At 36.7% G+C, this 23,491-nt stretch overlaps 1 protein-coding gene across 1 annotated transcript in view; it reads left to right on the plus strand.

The window, feature by feature from the left end:
* Nucleotides 1-1,271: 1,271 nt before the first annotated feature.
* The window catches only part of LOC105220120 (ets DNA-binding protein pokkuri), a 99,466-nt gene continuing 77,246 nt past the window's right edge, over nucleotides 1,272-23,491 (plus strand). Inside the window, exon 1 of the mRNA XM_054227341.1 lies at nucleotides 1,272-1,527. The gene's annotated coding sequence lies outside the window, so the exon portion shown is untranslated. The remainder of the gene's footprint in view (nucleotides 1,528-23,491) is intronic.

Genomic DNA, 23,491 nt, shown 5'->3' on the forward strand with positions numbered 1-23,491 from the left:
TGCAGTAATATCGGCCGATTTATACTTGCAAACCGTCGAAAATTGGGTTTGGCCCGTGGTGGCCATGCTAAAGAAATCGGGTTCCATACATAATATCACCGAATTTACTTTCACAGGAATAAAGAATTTCATTAATTTCCCAAACCGGTTCTTTTTTTGTTCTATTTAAAAAAAAATTATTGAAAAACACTGTTCAAAAATCTTCAATATTTTAATAAAAATTGTCCTCCATTAAAATTTTAATAATTTAAACTCAAATTTAAACTTTTACAAGTTCAAATACGAAAATATAATTCAAAACTCTCTGATAATTTTTACTAAACTATACAAATTTCAATTTAATTGAATTATAATTTTTCAATAGGTGGCATCCCTTTTTAAAGTTTATGCAACTGGAAACTTTCCTTAAAATCTATATTTTCATACCCATATTGTAATAACTAAACTGTATTGAATTTATTTTTCTAAACTGATGGCAACCCTTTTTAAAATGTATATATATTTTTCGACCTCTTTAGTTTGAGTTTAATAATAAAATATTTTGTTTGATAAAATTTTTAACGATTATTTTTCAATAGCTGGAAATTCTATTTTCAATATTTACATTTATCATATTTTCAAATTTTTAGTAATCCTTTTCAGTTTTATACTCATATTTTAGTGATATTTTATGGAAATTTTGTAGTTTAGTTTTTACCCATAACAGTTTTCTTCTATTTCGTAAACATGTATCAACATGTTGTTTTGTAATTTACTCACCACTATTGTTTTGTATTTGCTGTTTACCAATTTTTGTTTTAAGAGACGCAAGGAATTTTCATTTATTATTTTAATTTTTTAATTTTATCACTCATCACTTCACTACTATTACATTTTTAGAAATTTTCACTATTCACTTTCACAATTTAATTAACACTCTTTTTTAAAATATCCTTAGAAACACATAGTATTATTTAAGTTTTTCTTCACTGCGCAGCATTATTTACAATACGAGCACTGCCGAGTCGCGATGATCAGAATGTTTACCGCACACCTTCAGTTCCTATTCATACGTGCGCAATCGGTAAATGCAGCATAATTTGCATTTGTTGCATTGTTGTTACAAATGCACAAAATATGTATCATGGGAGAAAAAATCATATTGCACATTATTATGATATAGCAACAATAGCTGATGCATTCGGCTCTATTAATTGCATGATATAACAATTGTGCACACACGAATAACTGTTGAAGCTGCATAGTAAACAAACAGACTCCGTGGTGTTTGTATTGAAATGTAAAATGCGTAGTTAAGAAAAATTAAATTATATTAAGTTTTTCTAAGCATATTCTAATAAAAAGTGTTAATTAAAAAGTGTTAAAAGTTCAAGTGAATATAGAAAATGTGGAAATTACAAAATATATAAAAGTGCAGTAATAATAGTGAAATATTAAGTAATATAATGTTTAATGTGAAAAATGTGAAAGAAAAGTGCACATGTCTCATGATATAAAAATCAACGAGAAAAATGGAGAAGAAGAGTGGTGAGTACATTACAGTTTAGAACTTATTGCTTGCATACATTTCATATTTACTATCATGTTTCAAATATACAAGTCGGTACATGTTTATGACACTTAAAAATTGCTAAATTATTGTTCGAAGGGTTTACTTTTATGTATTTATGTGTGTTTAAAAAACAATTGGAATAATGAAAATATTGCGTGGAAAATTATATTGTATAATTTATTAAAATAATTAATAATTAAACAAGAAAAAACGTTAAGGTGAGTAACCGTTTGGTTTTATATATAGATGCGAAAATTTTCCATACAAGCCATTGATTCCGATCGTTCGGTTTGTATGGCAGCTATATGCTATAGTGAACCGATCTGAACAATTTTTTCGGAGATTAAATTATTTCCATGAACAATAACTCACACCAAATTTTGTGAAGATATGTAGTAAATTGCGGAAGTTTTCCATACAAGCTCTTGATTCCGATCGTTCAGTTTGTATGGCAGCTATATGATATAGTGGTCCGATATCGGCAGTTCCGACAAACGAGCAGCTTCTTTGAAGAGAAAATAACATATGCAAAATTTCAAAACGATATCTTAAAAACTGAAGGAATAGTTCGTATATACACAGACAGACAGACGGACGGACGGACATGGCTAAATCGACTCAGTTCAACATACTGATCATTTATATATCTACTTTATAGGGCCTACGACGCTTCCTTCTGGGTGTTACAAACTTCGTGACAAACTTAATATACCCTGTTCAGGGTATAAAAATTATAAAAATTTAAAATTTGATTTTATACGAGTATTAAAATTTTCAAAAAAAAAATACACAAAATTCGTACGTATAAAATATGTAAATTTACTGAATATGGGCTTATCAACTATCGTTTATTGATTTCCGAAGAAATTAATTTTTTAATTTCAATTTTATTATTATATTTTTTTTTGTGTTTTTGGAATTTTAGTTTGAAATTTGTATCTATATCAATTATATACGTTAGCTCATTTCAAAATCTAAGCCTGAAAGTATGCTAGCCTGTTGAACGTTGTTTTTCTTTATTGATGGTTTATAAAGTACTGCCAAGTAACAACACCAATAGTTCGGACACATGGGATGAGAATATCAATGAGGTGACCAGTTTATCGTTTTTGATAATTGGGAACAGTTTATTGTATATTGAGCCTCAAATAAGAGCCTTTTAAAATACAATAGTTTGAAGTGCATCATTATTTTCAAAGAATTTGTTCGTAATTTCAATGAATGGCTACTGTAGTAATTTAATTGAGTCAGTTCCTGATTATTCGTGATCAGTTTCTGTCTAACCACGATTATCTCTAAATTTGTGGTTCTGACAGAGGTGGCTTAGAACTTATACGATCCCCCAATTTATAGTTGACAGTATATATTTTAAAGAGGTCAGTAAACTTTTAGAGAGATCCAACTACTTCTTTAATATTATCTCATCTCATCTTTGAGGGAGTTTTCGACTAGCTAATAAATAAAGAAAGCAAACCCACAAACAACCTATTATTTCAAAAGCTAAGCTCAGTTGCCTATTTGATCTAACCATTGACTTAAGATGGTGGTAGTGGAACGTTTGAGAATTTCGATTTATTGGTTTCGAACGTATAAAGAATTACATTTTGAAGGAGCCTATCTGCCAACAAATGCTAGCTTAGACTTTGGCTTAGAAGTATGAGATGCAAAGTAAATACCATTTTGTCTATCATAGCCTTGCTTTGAGAACACAGTTTCCCTATTACATAATTTTATTGTAACATAACAAACAAATTGTGCACGAAGAATTATTAATATTTTTTTATTCGTTTCTCTTGAAACCTCTAAAGAAATCTGGCTTAAAGACATGTGTTTCTATATCATTAACATTAGTTATTACCGCCACATATAGCACATCTTGCAATAAAAGAGTTCAAGTACATATCCTGTGGAGCTCTAAAAGGATCTTCGTACATACATATACTCGTATCACCTAATTTATTGTCTGCATTGGCTAAACAATAAAAAGGATTCAATTCATTCACTGCAGTTTGCCTGTGATTTCAATTGTTTGAGTATTTTTGTTAATGTTTCGTTATGTCATTTGACATATGAGAATACGTGAGTAGTGTGGGCCCAATATGTAATATATACATATGTACAATATGACAATAATAGCTTTGTTACTATCGTATTGAAATTTATTTACGACTGTGTTTATTGAAAATGATGGAGAGGTATTTAATAAAAGGATATAAAGGATCGATATACTAGGATGTAGTATATACGAATACAAAAAGTATATGTATCTTCTTTTATTTCAATACATTTTATATACAAATGTTCTTTGCGAGACCATCGAAGCCAGACTTGAGGCTTGAGTTATTAGATAGCTCTTTCACTATTTTGTTCAGTTTTTTATATGATGAAATAATTAATTAGTACTCGCTATTTTTCCCGATTTTCGTCAATAATTTCGGAAAATATCACAACTAATGAACCGTTTACTAGTAAACGACCAGAACTTCGAAGGCGGAGGTATACGAATGAGTAAGACGTATATATTTGAAATTTCTGATGAAGAGAAGAAGAGAGTCGGTGGATATTGACAAACGGATTGTTCTATATTTGAGTCTTTTTGGATTCAAAATCTATATGGATTCAATAATTTAAATCCATAGACCCCCATGAGAACCGAATTCAACAGATGTTGTTAGTAAAAAATTTTCGGCCGGTCCAGACAGTTAAGACAGATGAACTCTTTTTCGAGGAATGGTCTCTTAACGTTATTGAATCTCGTTGTCTTATAACATTCAGAATTAGCTATCTTCGAACCTTTGAAGTGGTAAGTGAGACGAATCAAGTTCAAAGTGAGCTGATGTTTCTGTAGCGCAGAATGCCAAAAAAAATATTTTTATACATTACCCCCCACAGTAGCAACTTCCTCCACTTTTACACTTGATTCACATTCTTCAATGCTCCCTACATACATATTAAAAAACTGGAGCACATGGCTGCCTATATTACGTTAATTTTTTTGCCGTCTGCGCAACAATTAATAAAGCGTTAAAAATCAGTGCAGCAGGTCCTTGTTGTTGGCTTTCTTTTCTTTTTCTTTTTACAAATTTTTGTCAATTTTGTTTAAATTTTTTTCTTTCGTTATAATGATTTCCTTTCAATACATTTCCTCCCCGATGTCGACCTCCTTGAATGCATGGACCTATTTTATATTGTTGTTGTTGTTGTGGTTGTTGCTCGTTCAAGAAGAAAAGTAAAGAAAGTGGCAACCGTGGGAACGACGACGTGTGCAACAAACCATTAGAGAGCGCGCGCAAATGGAACGGTGTGACGCTGGATGCACATGTGCAGCCACTCAAAAACAACAACAACAACAGCAACAATAATCAATAAAAGCAAATTTCAAAAATTAAGCAAGAAAAAAAATTTAGACAACCCAAAAACAAAGCCGAGACGGTAGAAAATATCCATGCGATCGCTGGTAATTGCTGCGCCCGCGCACAGATTATGAACGATCGATTTAGGGGTTGGAGCTCTGTGTGTTACCCAATATTTATGACTGCCGTCGCTCTTATATGTGGATCAACAACATTATAGCTTAGAGTGAATGGCTGTCTGTCTGTTGCACCAGCAGCTTCAAATAACCATTATCAAACAACAACAACAAAAACAAAGCGTTGATGACGTTGGATCGTCTCACTCATAGCTTTGTTGTTGTGATTTTGGTTTGTTGTTTTTTATTTCTGGTCTGCGGCATTTAATTTGTTGAATGGTTTCAAATTTCATTGGAAAAAATGTCGAAAACTAGTGATTCGACTCATCGCCGTGTTTCCAAAGAGGATGTAAAGGTATATTGTGTCATCCATACATCCTTTTGGTGCAAATACTTTGAGCACTCGTTTCGTATGTGTGTGACTGAAGTACACTGGCGGTCAGGCAAAATTTACGAATCTGGTATTTACTTGAACAAAAATTAGGTTAGGTTAGAAGAGCCTTTTACTTTTTTTGTAAGCTATTAAGAGGTCTGAATTCATTTCGATCTCGTAAAAGTGTGCCGGCCCAGTAAGTTAAATTAAAATACGTCGAGGAATTTGTGCTCCTCCGGAAATATATATAGGTGCAATTCGAAGGAGCCAGATAGCTTCTTAAAGAACTCCGCTCCCACTATAGTCTATGTAACCGGAATTTACTCCAATTTTTGGCCGGCGAGTTATTTTATATTCGACAGGATTCCTAAAAATTATTTTGAAAACGTGTTCTGCCATTACAACAATAACAACTGACATTCCAGGTTCTAGAACCTTCTTTGAGGACATTGTTTTACGAACTATTGAAATTTTTACACCTCCGGAAATATAGGTAAATTTCAATGGAGCCTCTTGACGAACTCCGTTACCACTATAGTATAGCGTAGGATTGTCTACTCAACCGGAGTCATAAAATTGATTTTGGAAATGTTTTCTGCAATTACAACAACTACTGCCCCTCTAGGATCTCGAATCTTCTTCGAGGACATTGTTCTACGAAGAAACTGTGCGACAACGACTCTGTGTTTTTCGAAGAATTTGTGCATTTCTGCTCCAATAATACAAAAATTATATACACCCGCCAGTGTACTTTAACCCAATCTATCTCTGTCTGTCCACACACACACACAGGCACACAACTGCTTGTGGTCCGGGTAATCAAGTGAGGCGAGCAAGAATCTCAAGAATGCATGCCTTTTATTGTTAATTGAGTAGGTGCAGCCGCTGGCAAACGAGCGCACTAACGTTAGCGCGTAGTGAAAAATGAAAAGAGATTACAACAAAATCGGTTACACAGTTACACTTGAACACGCACATCCTTAAATGAGGATAATTTCGTAAATACAGTCTAAATATCTTTCAGCGCAGTGCGCTTAATTTATGTATCCCCCCTCGAAGATGCCCACGACACTCGGCTCAACTCAACAACAACACACACAACATCCGCTCGTATGTTGCTGTTGCTGATACAATTGAAGCTATGAAGATTGTTTCCAGGAATATATTTATTTCTCAAATGAAATGCTGCAACTTTGTTGTAGTAGGTGCTGCTTTGCTGTTGTTGTACTAGTATGACGCAATTCTATTATTATTTTTTGTAATTTATTTTTTAATACAAAATTTAATGAGCCTTCATAACCTGGGGGATCGGGATGCAGGAAGTAACAATCATCAATTGTTTCAAACACTTGTTGTTGTGTAAAAATATCTAGCACCTATGCGTTGTTTATTGTGGGAAATAGTATTTTTTGTGGAAAATTGTTGAAAGGTGAATTTAATATTTTTTATAGCAGTTCCCATGACTCAGGGATCGTATAAAAAATAGAGAAATAAAAAAAAAATTAAAAAAGAGACTAAAAGACATTAAGAAAACGTTAAAAAAAGACTATTCATTTGATTTATAGTTATAAATGATATGCAATGAGTTGGTCCAGAGGGTGTTATATAAGGTCCTCATATGGACCCGTTCAAAAAGTAGCCTATAGGTGTGGTATTGTGCTTTTAGTTGAAGTTGTCTTAAAAACTACTTAGTACTTAACATTTCCATCCGCAACGCAATCGGACAAGTATGCGGTAATTCGCACAACGTGCTGAGTTGCCGATTGGCGCATTGGATCGTCGCGAGATCGGCGGACAGGTGGACAATGCGCGCGGCGTGCGATGGTACCTATCGGAATTGGCGTTTGGGGCATAGCGGTTGTGCTCATTCGAACGTTGCGTTGCAAGAGGAAAATGGGAAAGCAAACTGAGCAAAAAAAAAAAAAACAAGATCGCAAGACAAGACACAGCAATATTAACAAAAACAATGGACGCTTATATGGGCAAATTGAAACGGATGTCTGCAGATGCGCACACACAACAACTGAATCTGATATGCATCACACGAAGAACCGGTAACAGAGCGGGTGAATGCACACATTTTTGCACTACTGGTCCACATTAACGTTGCTATGTCCGTTGCTGGCAGTCAGTCGGCCACAGTTTCGCGCCATAAAAATTAACCCGCTACCCATTTGGCCGTTAGATGACAATGATGATGATGCGGTCACACGCCACACCAGTATCGGCCGTCCGCGCAGACCGTTCTTTCGCGTCAGCGAGCCACATTTGCGCTACGCGACCACGACCCGGTCCGGTCTGCGTTGATGACGACTCGACGGCGTTGTTGCTGATGAGGATGACGTTGCTCGCGACAGTCCGGAGGAGTTGCCGTCTACGCCGTGGCATAAGGTACACAGTACCGTACATACAGAGTCCAAGTCACAATGGCTCATCTGTTCGACTGACTGGTTGTTCTCAGCGTCTCATTCGCCGCCGTCGTCGTCTCGGTATATGTTTAACCCACTCGGCGTTGGACGTTGGCATGTCAGCAGCCGTTACCAATACAACTTTCACCTTTCACGTAATCTCTGAACGAATGAACCGAGTCCGCTTCGGTCGGGCCGCATTGCGGTTGTTGTTGCGGTTGCAATTGCGCATTACACCGCCACACCGTCGGATGGGATGGTAATGGCAAATGTTTTTGGTTGGGTGCAGGCGGTGGCGGATAATATTACATTCATACTAGTATTTGTTGACGGAAATTTATGTTGTGTGTCTGCTTGTGTGTTGCAGCTCATTATTTGTTCTTAATGAAGAAGCGTAGAAAATGGAAGAAATGTATTTAATATTGACTAACAGGTTTTTGTTTGAGCGGCAAACACAAAAAAGAAGAACAGAAATGCAATGCAAAGAAATAGCAGGTAGTGCGACCTCTGCGGATAGATCCGTAAACAATTAGTGCATTAGCACTTCTAAGAATTTGCTGCACTAAGCTGCATAGTTGAACTGTAGATCGGCTTGTGTGTAAAAGATGCGCTGCTCAGGTGATGTAGATATGAAATGATTTTTTTTTATATTAGTTTATTGTCAAATGTGTCCTACATCTTATAGATTATAGTCACGTCCGTGAGACAGATAATTGAGGTCACCTTGCCTTTCCTGATATAGCGCAATTGTGCTAGATCAGTCACATATTCGGCTTGTGCGCTTAGTTGAATGCGATGCCGGTATTTGATATGAACTGTGTTATCCAGATTTCCACGGAAAGACGGCGTTTATTAGCTAGGAATGTCCTTTGTAGATCGTTTGTTGTGTACGTGATTGCCACGCTGTAGGTCGTTTACTCTTTTATTTACCAACGCAGAACTTAAAGTTATACTAATGACTTTTTCTATCAGTTACTAGAGCTGACTCCCGGACAAATTCAGAAACTCCAGACTATTTTCTGATTGAAAGTAATTTATTTAATAATTACTGCTAAATACAGCTTCGAGAATGCCAATATTCGTGATTTAATGAACCATAAATTGAAATAGAGTTTATTGTCAAAAAATATGTTCAGATTAATTTTAGACTGGTCCTATGCCCCGAAAATCGTTGAATGACAACAACACCGTTTTTTTTTGGTATTAAGCGAGTCTTCGACAGTCTTATAAAATCGTATACATATATTTTTTTTTTAAGGAAACATATCGAGTAGAGGTTCTAAAAAGGTTCTAAACTTATCTATCTTATTGGATTCGATGACATTACGCTCTAAGCTAGTAAGGGAGTGTCTGACATTGTTATCGGTAGCTTTGAACTACTTTACTACTTTATTAACCGACTTCTGTGAGTACCCGACATCGTGGGCACACTGACATCGAGTGAGCTCGCCAAACGCTTGAGAACAACCAACACCTGGGAGAACGTAGCGAGGTCTTTCTGGAAACGCGAGGTCTTGATTGAAAAGGTCCTTGCGGATGCTGTGGCTTAATAAGGTTCATCTCTCCACAATCATTGGTGTGCTTACTGATCATTGCCCAATATGCAAACACGTGGTGAGGCTAGGGATCAAGTCAGACGCTAGTTGTCAAAGCTGTTGGAATCATCCAAGCACTTTTTCCTCCAATGTCCAGCATTCGCCAGAATTAGGTTAAAGCACCTCGGTAGTCACATCTTCAGTAAACCCAGTAAAGTGACTGGAATCGACATTAGCCGACTGAAGAACTTTATCACAGAGTCCAAGGGTTTTGGTCGTATCATAAGGGTCTTAGTGATCCGTTAGCAGTTTTCCGGGTGTCACAAAAGACAGTCGAATCTGTATAAGTGAGATTCTCTGCGGCAACGGAGATCTACTCCTTAACCTAACCTAATCTATCTTATGCGAGGGATTTTACTCTTCATATTTTTTATTCTTAAAATTCTTCTTCTGAAACTCTAATATCCTCTCCGTTTAAGGGCTCATGCCGATTGAGGTCATAAACAGATATATCACCACAAGAGTAAAGGACAGCATGTCTATTGCTTATAAAAAGTAAAAAATGTGTTTTACAGTTATATCATCCCAAAATCATTGTTTCAAGTGGGTGTCGAAGATTTATATTAAAAATTGCGCTTTTTAATTGAGCGAACCAAACCGCTGCGTTATGCAGTTCAATGACAACGGAGAGGATCCACAAGGGCATTAAACGGGTTGCTTATTGCATTTTACGAAAAGATCTTCTAACTTCACCTGGTTTTGAAGTTAAGAGTACAGAGGGTAGAGGGTATTTCAATCCTTATTTGATACCCAAAAGAAAAACGGTGAGGCGGACTTTGTCAAAAGACATGACTAAGTTTCTTTGAATTCTTTTTCAAGGTATAAAGTAAAGATTAGTTCCTTTTTCTCATATTAAGACTTGCTTCGACAAAAGTTCAAAAGTTCATACCGTAGCTTTGAGTTTGGAATTATTCAAGTAACCCTAAAACGGGTATTAATGGAGGACTTTGCGATTTTCTCAAATGTTTTCAAGTGACTCAAGAAAGAATTACTATACCGGGTGATTTAGTTACTTTAATAATTAACTGAGCAGTGTTCAAAAAAATTACTAACTGTCTAGAACTTTTAAAAACTTATTTGATTTATATAAAAATAGTTTAACAAAGTTATCAACACAACCACGATTTGCACTACGTTCATGAATGAATTCAATTTGTATATGCCAGCGAAATGTTTATACTAACTCTACTAGGAGGATTGCGAAATTGTTGAAATCTAATTTACTTCCACGACGATGATTTCCTGTCAAAGGAACGAACGTTGTTACTTCCGCAATTTCCGCTGTCTAAAGGAATTTCAATATTTTCCACATCACTTTCATCAAGTTAACGGCTGTTGCTATGTTGCTATACCTCATACCGAACACCGAGAACACCCACCGCGCACTCTGGCACTTGAGTTGCATCAGGAAGTGCTGCTGCTGTGCACATTCATCTTTCAAGCCTGCCGCAACGGTACTTTGCCCACACCCGTTAGCGACCTACTCAACATCCGTTCATTTTAACGCCACATACAACGGCAACCACGTAACTCATTGCAGCTTTGCTCGGTCCTCACTGCACTGCTGACTGCTGGCAATGGAGAATTTTGTATGACAAATCTACCCCTTACCGCCACCCTCTCACGCTTGCAGCAAATTCATATCTTCCTTCCATGTCGCCATAACTGTGCGTGCCAAACAGGGGCGGTATTTTTGTTATTGCTGACGCTAACACTACTAGGAGGTCGAGTTGTGTTTTCACAACCTCACACCCTTCGTATTACGTCCGCATCCGCAGAGTTTATTATTTTCTACACTCATCTCATTCTCTCATCCCTGCACACACCTTATGTTGTTGTATTATTGTTGTTTGTGTCTTGCCAACGTTCAATTGCCTGAGGCTCTTCTGACGCTACTCTGTAATATTCACTGCAACCCTGCCACCGCCCTCAGCTCGCCGCTATACTCATATTCCTATGAGTCTGATGCGCTTGTGAATGCCTCTTCCTTGAAAGCGCTCAACTTCCTGTTTCCGGGATATAATGTTCATATTTTCGAGGACATTTTCAGGAAATAAAGTACGTCGCCCTCAGATTTTCCTGTCTGTAATGTGCATGGTTGGTTCGCCTCGGCGTCATGCGTATGTTTGTTTGCCTGTATGTTCGATCTCACCCACGCGCCCTCCACTCCATTGTCAACCGTCTTGTTCCTCGGCAGCTTTACATAGCTTCAATAGCTGACGTGTTGGCTCACATTGGCTTAGTGGCTTTCGAGCGACCCAGCAACCCAGCTACCAGGCGAGTTGGCGAGTGTATGCTGTGCTCAAAGCGCTTGCTTGGTCGGAGGTCGCATGCTTAACACTCTGGCTGCTGGTAAGTTGGTCGACCCGTCGGTCTGTCGGTTTGTCGGTCGTGCGGCCGTTTGGTCGGACGCTTGACTGCTTGGCTTGCCTTTGTGATTTGTGTATCTGCAAGGCATGCAGGAAGACTGTCAGGCGCTGCAAAGAAAAGAGACACCACACAGTTTACCCGCACCATACTATTGCCATGCCGTATGTTGATGTGTTTATAAACTGACGACAACGACGTCGACGACGATGGCGACCAGGCATCCATTTCCTCTGTTGCAACTTTGCACAGTTTCGCTTGTGTAATATGTAGGCTTGTGCTTTCAGTTAAATAGTGCTGTACTTCCTGTGTGACTGTGGGTCGCGTAGGCGTTCGTACTAATCATACAGGGGCCATCAGTGCCCATTCCCGTGCTGTAATAACATCGATTGTTCAGCATCATTTCCGCATCAGAGTCGTGTTCCGTACTGCCTAGTGTCGAGTTCTCCTTCAACAGCTTAGCTGCTCACGTCCACGTTATGTTTTTTTGCGATTCCCCTTCATTTCTATAGCCTTCATGCACTGTTGCATTCGCCTGAAGTTAGCGACGCACAAGCTATAAAGCATTAGTGGGTCAGGTGTGTGCGTTGAGTAGGCAGGAAAGTCCGTTATGATGCGGTGTGTCTCACTTTGGCGCAAAGTGCGTATACTAAGCCGAGCACATTAATGTAAACCTATATCCATGACATATCGGCCTCCTTGTCTTATTATGTTGGTCATTTGTGTGCGCTTTGATTTGGTCTCTCCACTTACATCACCCCTGTGCGTCGTTAGTGCCTGTAGTGTGTTGAGCCCAGCAGCATAAGGATGATTTCACAATCAAGGATTGTGGGCGAAAGGTTCCGGATATCCGACATCGAACTCAGTCTCTACACATCTTTGTGCGGAAATGAGAAAGTTTTTATTTCCTGTCTTTAATGCAAAACCACACATGAGGATGTGTCTGTAGAGCGGATGCTTATATGTGACTGTTGTGTGCTAATAAGAACTTTATAACGATGGAAAATACATTAGATTTGTAGGAAAGTCGTATATTCGCTCGAAATTTTACACACAGGTGAACTTTATTCCGAGGAATAAATTTCTATGTTTATATAGCAGATTTAGTTAAGCTTTAATAACGGTCTACTGATTTCGGCTGGCTCCGGAAAGGATAGTTTTTACTCTGATTGGCTAGAATATGTTGGGGGAATCTTTTTCGTTATATTGGCATGATATTCATTAGAGTCCTACATGTAGATGGTCGATAGAATAGCAGCACCTCATTCATCGTCGACCAGCTGCCGCTGCTCTCCTTAAAATATAAACCCTATTTCTAAAGAGCGACCTTTAGTATATCTCGCATCATTTTTGAAATATGTATAGCCTTCTAAGACCAGTATGCTGCAGCATATAAAATTATGTCTGATATTATTGAAGTAAAACGAAATTGGATAAATTGTCGTCATCCTGTTCGTTCCATATTCGTAGGAGGAAAACTAGACTGAAAGACCAATTCAAGATTGAAAAGTAACCGCTAGATGATTGGTATCTTGCAGTATTGTGTAAGAATTGGTTGATAGGATAATGAGGATAATGAGAATTTTATTTAAAAGGGGGTTTCAATAGGGAATGGCTTCGTCAATATGCAAAATATGCATTATTGGTCAGGCACCACAATTCACACGTACGCCATGAGTCATCATTGCATCCCGAAAAAAATATCGGTTTGATGCGGTTTATGGGTCAGCGACGTCATTGAGCAGTACTTATTCCATGCTTAATAATAACCGAATATTTTTGGCCCAAATTGGATGATATGGACTTGGACAATATGCAGTTCCAACAGGACGGCGCCAAGCCATACAGCGAATGTCAAAATTGATTTATTGAAAGCCAATTTTGGTGAACGTGTTATCTCACGAAATGGCCCAGTCAGTTGGCCGTCTCGGTCATGCGATTTGACGCCGTTAGACTATTTCCTGCGGGGCTACGTCGAGTCTATGGCCTTTGCTAACAAGCCAGCGACGATTGATGAACTTTATACGAATATCGAACGTGAAATTGCAGTAGTATCGGCCGATTTATGCTTGAAAACCATCGAAAATAGGTTTCTGCGTCTGGACTTCTGCAAGTGTGCCCGTGGTGGCCATGCAAAAGAAATCGAGTTCCATACATATTGACATCGAATGTATTTTCACAGGCATAAAGAATTTTCTTGATTATACTGGATATCCCGTTTTTGTTTTATTTGTAGCGCTCTTATTGAAAATTCCTTTACATCCATCTAAGTTCTTACCATTTGCACCTCTTTCCTGATAGATTTGAACTTTCGAATACCCTAGTATTATTTTTGATTTGACTAATAGTTCGGAAGGGTTTGAGATAAAAAATATTAAGACTTATTTCAAATATCTATTTAAGTATCTCTTTGGAACCAATGAGGTACTAATAAATAATATACGTGATTAGTCCATAAACACCGAACGTTATCATTTCATAAATTCATTTTTCTATGTTTATGTAAATATGGATCGTGGGAATAGGCTCAAAATTATTCAGTTTTGGATATTAAACTCGATTTGGCTTATGACGATATCAAAAATACGACCCGATCTGCAATTCTATTATTTTGGTTATTTCCCTCCTTACTGGAGAAGACGATATACTTGTGAAAGATTTCATAACTAAGGAAACCCTTTAACAACAAAGCTTTCATTAACCTGAGACCGAAACTTGTTCTTAACAAAGTTTAATCAGAAAATAAGCATATAAACTACACAAATCATATAAATAACCGATCAATACCGAACAAAGGCCAATTTATTTTTTTAGTGTCATATCAGGTGAACACCAGAGTTTATTATGAATGAATTCCGCAGAAGTCCATTATACATTATGTATTGTGCTTTTATGAAGACACCACGCCAATGGCTGCCTATGAAAAGGAAATTTAAGCCAACATTGCGATATCAATTGATTTGTGTTCCCAGCAAAAGCACAATTGTCGCTTAAACACTTTTGTGAACGAAACGCAAAAAAATACCTTAAAAACCAATTAAAGCAAAAACAAAAAACCCAAGCCCCAAACTTGTTCGTGTGCAATTGCTGAAGTCCGGTGTCCCGACTGGTAGTGTCTACAGTTACGTCGGCTGTGATCGCCTCCGCTGCACTTATGGGGTAATCATATTGGTTTCATATCAGCTTCCGCATTATTATAAGCCTCCATTGTTGCTTTTGCTTTTTGTTGTTGTTGTGACTGCCATGTTTTTGTTTTACATACTGAATTCACAGTGCTTATTTTATCCTTTTTGCCGCATTGCTGATGAGTGTCATCAACGCCACCGATCAACCGATCAACGATCACCGATCATCGTTCAACCGGATCGTTGTTTGCTTGTTTATTGTCGCCAAGTGCAGTGCAAGTCGCTTAAACTTTTTGGACGTCGGCCAATGGCAAGTGCAACAACAACAGCAAGAACAATAAGCAATTGTAAAGGATACGGTTTTTTTGTGGTCAATTGCGATCGAGTTCTCAGGTTTTTCACCTATGTAAGGTGTGTTTGTAAGTCTTGTTTGTTGTTTGTAAGCCCTCGTTCAAGTAATCTGATATTCAGGTCACACACAAGAGGCCACATCATTTTTTACATAATAATATTTTCAATACGTTTGTACTGCGCCCGTGCACTGAGTGTGTCTTTTAGTTTTGTTGTTGTATGTAGTGTGTTGTGGTGCGGCACGTAGGGGACCAACCTTCTTCTTTCTGTTTGCCTCTTTCTGCTTTCTGATTCTTGCTTTTACTGCTACTTTGCCTATGCAACTCATTAGTCGGTCCGATTGTGTTTGGTGTGCCCGACGTGCCCCATGTTTTTCGCCCTACACTTGCTGCTTCCTCTTCTTGCACCTTACCTTAGGATCGGTGTTACCTCGAGGTACTTGTTCGTTCCGTCCAAAATGTGTGTGTGTGTATTTGCCGCCATGGGTGATTGCTGTTGGTAATCAAGTCAAGCAGGTAGCTAAGTACAAACGCAGCAAAGTGATAGTAAGGTGTGCAAGGTGCATCTTTAATGCCGCCGTTTATTAGCGTCTTTAACCCCGCTCGCACACATCCTCGACTTTGATTTCCCATCCCTCGACTGTATACGTCGCCTTGCTGCAGCGTGTCATCAACAGCAGCGCGTCATATTCCGTTTCTGGGGTTTGGCTTGTAGCAAGCAGGCGTCCACCGTCCACCGTCCCCACAAGCCACATGAGGCCACTGAGGCCACGTAGGGCCGCGCTGTTCTGCGCGTATATGCGCACGTGATGGCATTTTAAACGCCAACACCAACGCCAACATTTCACCGAAATGACCACAATTAAGCGCTTATGGCACTTGTGCTACTCGTCGTACTCCAACTCGCAGCTACCGACAAATCGTCGTCGTCATCAGCGCTTAGCCAAGTCAATATCAAGTCAAGTTGGTTCCTGCAACGCTTGATCGCCGCTGACGTTCCACCCAATTGGTATGCATGCATGTAAATCCACACAACAAAGTGTTTATTTCATTTGTGTTCTATTCGTAAGACCGAAATGTTCTTACACCGTGCAAGAATGCCCTGAACCGCTATGAAAATGCATTCTGACAACAACAAGTATACAAATGTGTTGTGTGTTGTTGTTTGTGTGCGGTATCTTAATTTTAATGTGCGTTGCAGGTGAGTGAGGCATATTGTCACACATGTGTGTGTGTGTTTGTCAATGTTTACCTGTTGGCATATGTCATTGCTCTTGTGGTTTCAATACGCTGTACGAAATTTAGTGACAAATTTGGAATGAGATGACCTCAAGCTCTAGCTCTTCCCTTCAAGACTATTCATAGTAAAATTTAATACCGAAAAATTGTGATGAGATGACTCAACGGATCTCTTAAATACGCTATATACTGAGGAAAGGTATGAATTAAATGATATCTGAACTAACCAAATAGGTTGCATAATCTTAAGAAGGATCTTTACATAAGAAAACTGTTTGGTAAACAGTCAGATGTACACGAGTACTCTTTTTTGGAGAGCACCGTATATTGTTTTTACATATGTGACCTGGTCTACGAAAAGGGAGCTAACGTGCGAAAACTAGTTTTCTGGGAAACAGCTGTTAAAAATAAACAACTTTCATCTTCCATCCGAATCAACTAAAAAGTGAAAAATGATTTTTTGACACCTAAGCCCCCTTTCCGTAGACCAGGTCACATGTAAAGAATATGTTAGAGCAGATCAAGTCAAAGAACCTCATTTCTTATAACGAAGTCCAGAGCTGTCAACAACGTGATTTCAATTGTCCATACTTGTTTATTATCATAAGTAGAAAAAGTGTATAATCCGATTTTCGAAATATTTGATTTCGAAGTTCGAAAAGAGCCTTTTTTAATAAAAATAATTATTATTAATTACTGAATATAGTTACTAAATATATGGATGCAATCTATATTGTCCATTTAATTCAATGGTGTATACAATTTTTCTGTGATGATATAAAGGGTCAAGGTTAGATCTTTGAAAAAAAAAAAAATTGTATATGTCGAAAAATACTGAACCCCTTGAATCATTTGTCATATAAGCTTGGCTGAAAAATTTTACACACCATTGAATGTGTAGGTTATAACCATATTTTGAATTTTTTAATAACTATATCATGTTATTAATAACCATTATATATTTATAAAACGTATTTTTTCGAACTTCAAAATGAAAGTCAGTGGGCTCAACTTTAAGAGTGCTACTTCCAATTTATGGTCGTCATAATCGTACTGTCAGATTAACAATTGATCATGTAGAGGAAAAATTTGAATCCAAAGGCACAGTAAAAAATGTTGCCGTACCAGTGAGACCAAGAAGTGCTGCTAGCGCCTCAATTGAGGAAGACCCAATTCAGTCTGTCATACGTCGTTCTCAAGCGTTGAGCATCTCTGTGACGTCGCTGTGGCGAATTTTGCGAAAATATCTTGGCCTACATCCTTACAAGATCAAATTGACGCAAAAACTGAAGCTGTTTGACCACCATAATCGTCGTATGTTCCTGAATTGGGCTGAGCAACAACTTGAAAATTATTCGGATTTTCATCGAAAAAAGATCTTCCACAATGAGGTTCATTTCTGGCTGAATGGCTGCGTCAGTAAGAAAAATATGCGTTATTGGTCAGGCAGCAATCTTCACGTACGTCATTGGGCCATACTAAGACTTGATAAATCTTTTTTCATTATTTATATTGTGTCATTTTCGGATACAAATTTTTTCTATCATTCAATGAAAGTGAGTTCCTGATAAGAGCTATACTTTTAAGAAATATTGCTTCCACATCGACGATTATCGGTTATTTTTTTGTCGAAATTTTTTATGGTTTCTTATGTTATAATTAGAAATAAAATATGTGGCCCAAATTAATACTCACAAGAAGATTTATATATTATTTTATCCAACGCAACGATATTAATATCTCTAAAATTATATTTTGAAACAGAGGACCGAACCACAAAGTGTCCGAAAGTTTAAAAGAAATGATATTTAAAGTTTATTTGAAATGACATTGGAAATTGTAAAACTAAAACTGGTATATGGTCATTGATAGACCTTTTTTTGAATCCCGTCAAAATCGGAATCTCAAAATTGTCAAATACCATAAATTCGGGATTATATTACATTGATTGAGATATATTTCCTCTGCGAAAATTCTAAATCTTTTATTTTACTTTGTTTGAACCCTGCAAAAATTGGAATCCCGATTTTGTCAAATCCGGTAAATCCGAGATTGTATTGTATTGAATCAGAAAATTAACTTTTTCTACAAAAGCTCTAAAGCTTTTATTTTTATTAATTTGTTTGACCCCCGCAAAAGTCAGTGACTCAAATTTTATCAAATCTCGTTAATACGGGAGTATATGACTTTGTACGAAAAAGGCTTAACAATATTAAACCAACAAACTTTTCTCGCAGTGCATGAGCTTTTTACAGATTTACGAGTATTTGTATTCAGTTTGAGGCGCAAACCATGCAACGCGTGTTATCGCGGTACGAATACAAGCGCGAATAGAACAAGCAATAACTACGAATGTATGCAACACCTTTACTGCTGTTATTTGTTGTTATCTTTATACATACATACATATGTACATCCATGCATGCACATGTGAAAACACTGGTTCTCGTACACCCGGATCTTTTAGGGAGTGAAGAAGCGTTGCCGCTTGCATTTAAGCGCTAACCTCGACTTACACGCTTCGCATATTAATTGAACGAAATTGTAAATAATATAACAAACGCATTATCATTATCATTATTATTGGTTACACACACACATACACAGCACTTGCATATATATAGACGCGTTTGTAGTGGTAAATGTGATTTACAAGAAGCTACAGAAGCAGGAAAGAATCATAGAAATGAAATGTGGCTGAAATAAATAAACGTAAATAAATAACTGAGTAAAAATTTTGTTGACATGTTGGGTAGAGATTGAAATCGTTGAATATTTTTACGGTTAGCATTTAAAATACATAATTCCCGAACGAAATGTGAGTTACGGTTTTTTTGTTTCGGCTTTTTTTTCTCGTACATATTTTATTGAAAAATGCGGAAGCCGCAGGAATTTCAATTTTTTGGTAGAATTCAACGCGCAGCACAAGTTAAATATGCCATTAAGGAAACGTAAAGAGAACTCATGTTGTAATGTCTTTGCATAATAATGCGTCATGCTTGTGCGAGTGTATGTAAAGTTAGCGGTGTAGTGAAGTGTAGTTCTTATTCTTAATCTTGCCATTTTAATTTTCAAAATAAACGAAGTTTGAAAGAGTTTTATAGTTGTCACGGTCGTAACCCAACTTTATAGAAACGGTAGAGTACGATTCAAAAAAATACCGTTACAAGTACTTAAAAATCATATCGGAATCTTACAGTGTAAGAAGAAGATAAAGAGATATACTGAGTCACTTTGAGTCACTTAAGTGATGGATTCTAAATCACGGACATCACAAATCATGCCGGTTTTCAGAAGTTTCTTATATTTGCCTCAGAGAATCTCAGAAATTTTTCGTGCGAATAGTGATTCTAATGGGGGAGGCATAGATTGGAAGGGGATTCTAAATCACGGTCATCACAAATCATGCCGGTCTTCGGAAGTTTCTAATATTTGTCTCAGAGAATCTCAGAAAATTTGTAGGCGAATAGTGATTCTAATTGGGATGGGGAGATTGGAAGGCGTTTGAGAGAAGCTATGTGGAGGAAATGTATACATAAATATATGAAAATGGGCTTAAAAGTAAAATTAACCCTCAAATTTTGGGGTATATTTGTCGGAAGAAGCAACATAGAAATCTAGTTGTTTAGTTCGTCATAAGGCTAATGACATGTTGAACTTGATTATAGTGACGAATGAAGAAAGTCTGCCTGAGAAATTTAGGAGAAATCTTTTTCATTGCATGATACCCACTAGATTTATTCTCAAAGAATTCTTAAGATATGATAAAAATATTTCACTTAAGCATCTCTGAGATGCGTCATTATGAAGAAGAGGGATTATTAATTATGAAGAGGGGAGAAATTCCTAGAGATATCATCGATTATTTGTCCAAGATCAATCTCAGTGCTTTCATAGATGTTTTATGGGACATTGTCCGAAGGGTATACATGCGTTGAGACTAGGGATCTTGATAGATGGAAGTTGTCAAAGCTGTTTGGAGGAAGGCGAGGTGGAATCATCTAAGCATTTTCTACTCCAATGTCCAGCTTTTGCCAGATTGGGGTTGAAACACTTTGGTAGGATTCTAAGCGCTTCGTCGAATCGTAAGGATCTTTCTCATTCATTTGGAGTTTTTTGTTATCACCAAGGATAGTACTCAAAATTGTCTCAAGTGAGATCTTCATGCATATGCGGAGACTGCCTACTAATCTAACCTATTATTAGTTGATTTCCCATAACCTTCAGAAAATTACTGAAGAATCTTCGACATAAGTCGATGCAGGTTTCAAACATGATTCAATTATAAAAAGGTTTGATAAGTAAACAGCTTTCTCGCTCTTTTTTGACAACCCTTCTGCGTTAGCAAAACAATAATGTTTTTTACGATATTTTGCTTGAAAATTGTTCAAAAAGTTTTAAATAGTAGCAGATATTTTTCTTTTATGTGTATTTTTAATTTATTTTGTTGACATTTGAATTTTATATTGCATATATTCAAATAAATTGTTCGATTGAATTACATTTTTAATATAAAAATCATCAAAACCGTTTCATTTAAAAACATATTTAGTTATTTATATTGACACGATGATTTGTTGGCTATATTTATTGGATCTCAGTCTTGTGCGATTGAAAAAAACCTAAAATTTTGAGGGATTGGGGTCAGAGAATTCGTCTCAAAAGTTCAAAGTTTCTACCAAAAATCAGCAAGTAGAGAAATGAAGTTATAAGAAGATTGATTTGTCTGCTACGGTTTGAAGAACGAATGTGCAGACAATTTTATTTGAAGAACTTGCTTTGGAATAGAACTAAAAGAACTCCAGTTATCTTACATTTGTGTCGCGTAACTACTGTGTAAACCTGGGTTTAAATAAATAGTTTTCATTGTACTTTGCAGTTTTTTCTTTTGTTTATATCTAACAAGGAAATTAGGAATATATCCCGAATTCTAGTGCTCCCAGTGTTTTTTATAATTCTTCTGATAAAAAGTTATGTAATCAACCAATGTTATGTTATTTTATTGATCTGTATGTTCAGTATCCGTCAGTTGAAGCGAAACCGTAATATTTAGTCCAACTTATATAGTATGTGAGAACCAATCTGTATTCTAGTGTCAGACGATTTATTTCATAGGTTTCATACACATTCCCGAAGTTAACACTGTCATGTTTAGGAGAACTATTAATCATTTTATTAATAGATAAAAAATATGAGATAACAAGAGGATGAGATATTTTCAGATTTTAAGATTTTTATTTGAGTTCTTCAAAGCAGTGGCATAATGTATTTAAAGTCCCAAATCATGCTTGTTATATTTCTTACTATAGTTTTTATTAGATTTAAATATTAACTTTATTTTGATATCATGCAATAATAAAACATAGATTTATAAAAATATATAATTTAATGAAAATTTAAGATAAAATTTATTTAGTCAAATTATATTTCAAAATTCCCGATTTAATTCAAACGAAATTGTTAGTTTGAAATGTAATTTCCGCGGATATTTTATTAGCTATAACAGTAGCAGATAGGGAAATACGGGTTAACTATGTCAAAATTATAGAACCGCTTGAAAATTATAATACATGAGATGATATTATTAAAAAATGCCGAAAAACTGATAGGCTTGTTTTCTGCTAAAAAAATAATTTAACTACGCTTTCATAAAAAAGCGAAAAAAATGTTCCCATTTATCTTTCCTTCTAAAATACAACCTTTTGTAAAAAGTTACCTTTTTGTTGTCAAAGTTAGTCACACGTAAAAATTTAAGCACCCTTTATATATAAAGAATTTTTTAATTTATAAAAATAAATTTTAAATTAATTACATTTTCATTTTAATCCGCATCTCATAAAATATATTAAATATACTTCTGCAGCCTTCCAAAAAAAAAAAAATACCGCAAGAATATTTTCGACATAAACAACGACAAGCATACATATGTATGTATGTATGATCTTCAGCCACGCATACAAAGTACACCAAATTTCTTGATGACGATGACTCATCTGACCTCTTCCTAATTCCGAAAAGCACACTTCGCGCGTGTAGCAAGCATACAAATACATATATATTTCATGAAAGTTTCTGTGTGTGTGTTTGTGTGTGAAATCACTTGTCGGCGAGCCCAAAAAATGCCAACAGCGAGCGCGATCTTCATCGAACAGGTGATCGCTATGCACAGGCTGCGTTGTGTTATTTGTAGTAGCTGTTGTTGTTGCCGTTGTTGCTGCTAGTCATACAAATGTTTTGGGTTATTATTAATGTTGTTTTTGCTGTTGTTGCACGGAATTTATTGCCTTTCGTATGCTCCTACGTACTACATACACTCAACAATATACTCGTGTGCCTTTGTAGACGACGGTCTGCGACTCCTTCTGCTTCTGCTTCTGCTTCTCCTTCTCAGATTGATTTGGCATTTGACCAAAAAATTTTTGTCTGGAAACATTTCCGCATCTTGAGCAGCATAAACATGTGTGGAGCACTCGTACATATCTACATATCCATAAATACACAGAAAGCAAAGCACTAGCGCACATTCGCGCCGAAGTTACTGCGAGTGATTTTATTTTTAACAAATGCGGGGGGTGAGCTGTCTGTCGGCTCTCAACGGATCGATGTAACCGAACTGTTGGCCCGTTGGCGCGTTCATATGCGCGACAAGTGCGTTTTCATATCTCATATCTGCTGCCTCTGTTGAAGGGCCGCAAATTAAAATACCACCACAAAAACAAAAAGAAAGAATGAACTGAAAACAAGAACAAGAAAAAATGGCCTCACGTCCAAGCAACGCATACCGGGGACATACGAGGAGCTGTGTGAGTGAATGTTCTGTTGTTTTTGTTGTTGTTTTTGTTTATTGCTAATAATTGCTGTGGAGGCAAAATGATCTTGTGGTGTTTTTATTCATTTATTTTATTTTATAAAATTTTCTGAAAATATCTTACTACCGGATTATGCGTAAATATTGCGGTGGAAGTGCGACACTAATTTATAGTTTGCGCTCCTCGAGTGACCATTTGTTGTTT

This window comes from Zeugodacus cucurbitae, chromosome 3 (assembly GCF_028554725.1).
Source record: "Zeugodacus cucurbitae isolate PBARC_wt_2022May chromosome 3, idZeuCucr1.2, whole genome shotgun sequence".
In the NCBI taxonomy this organism is placed as follows: Eukaryota; Metazoa; Arthropoda; class Insecta; order Diptera; family Tephritidae; genus Zeugodacus; species Zeugodacus cucurbitae.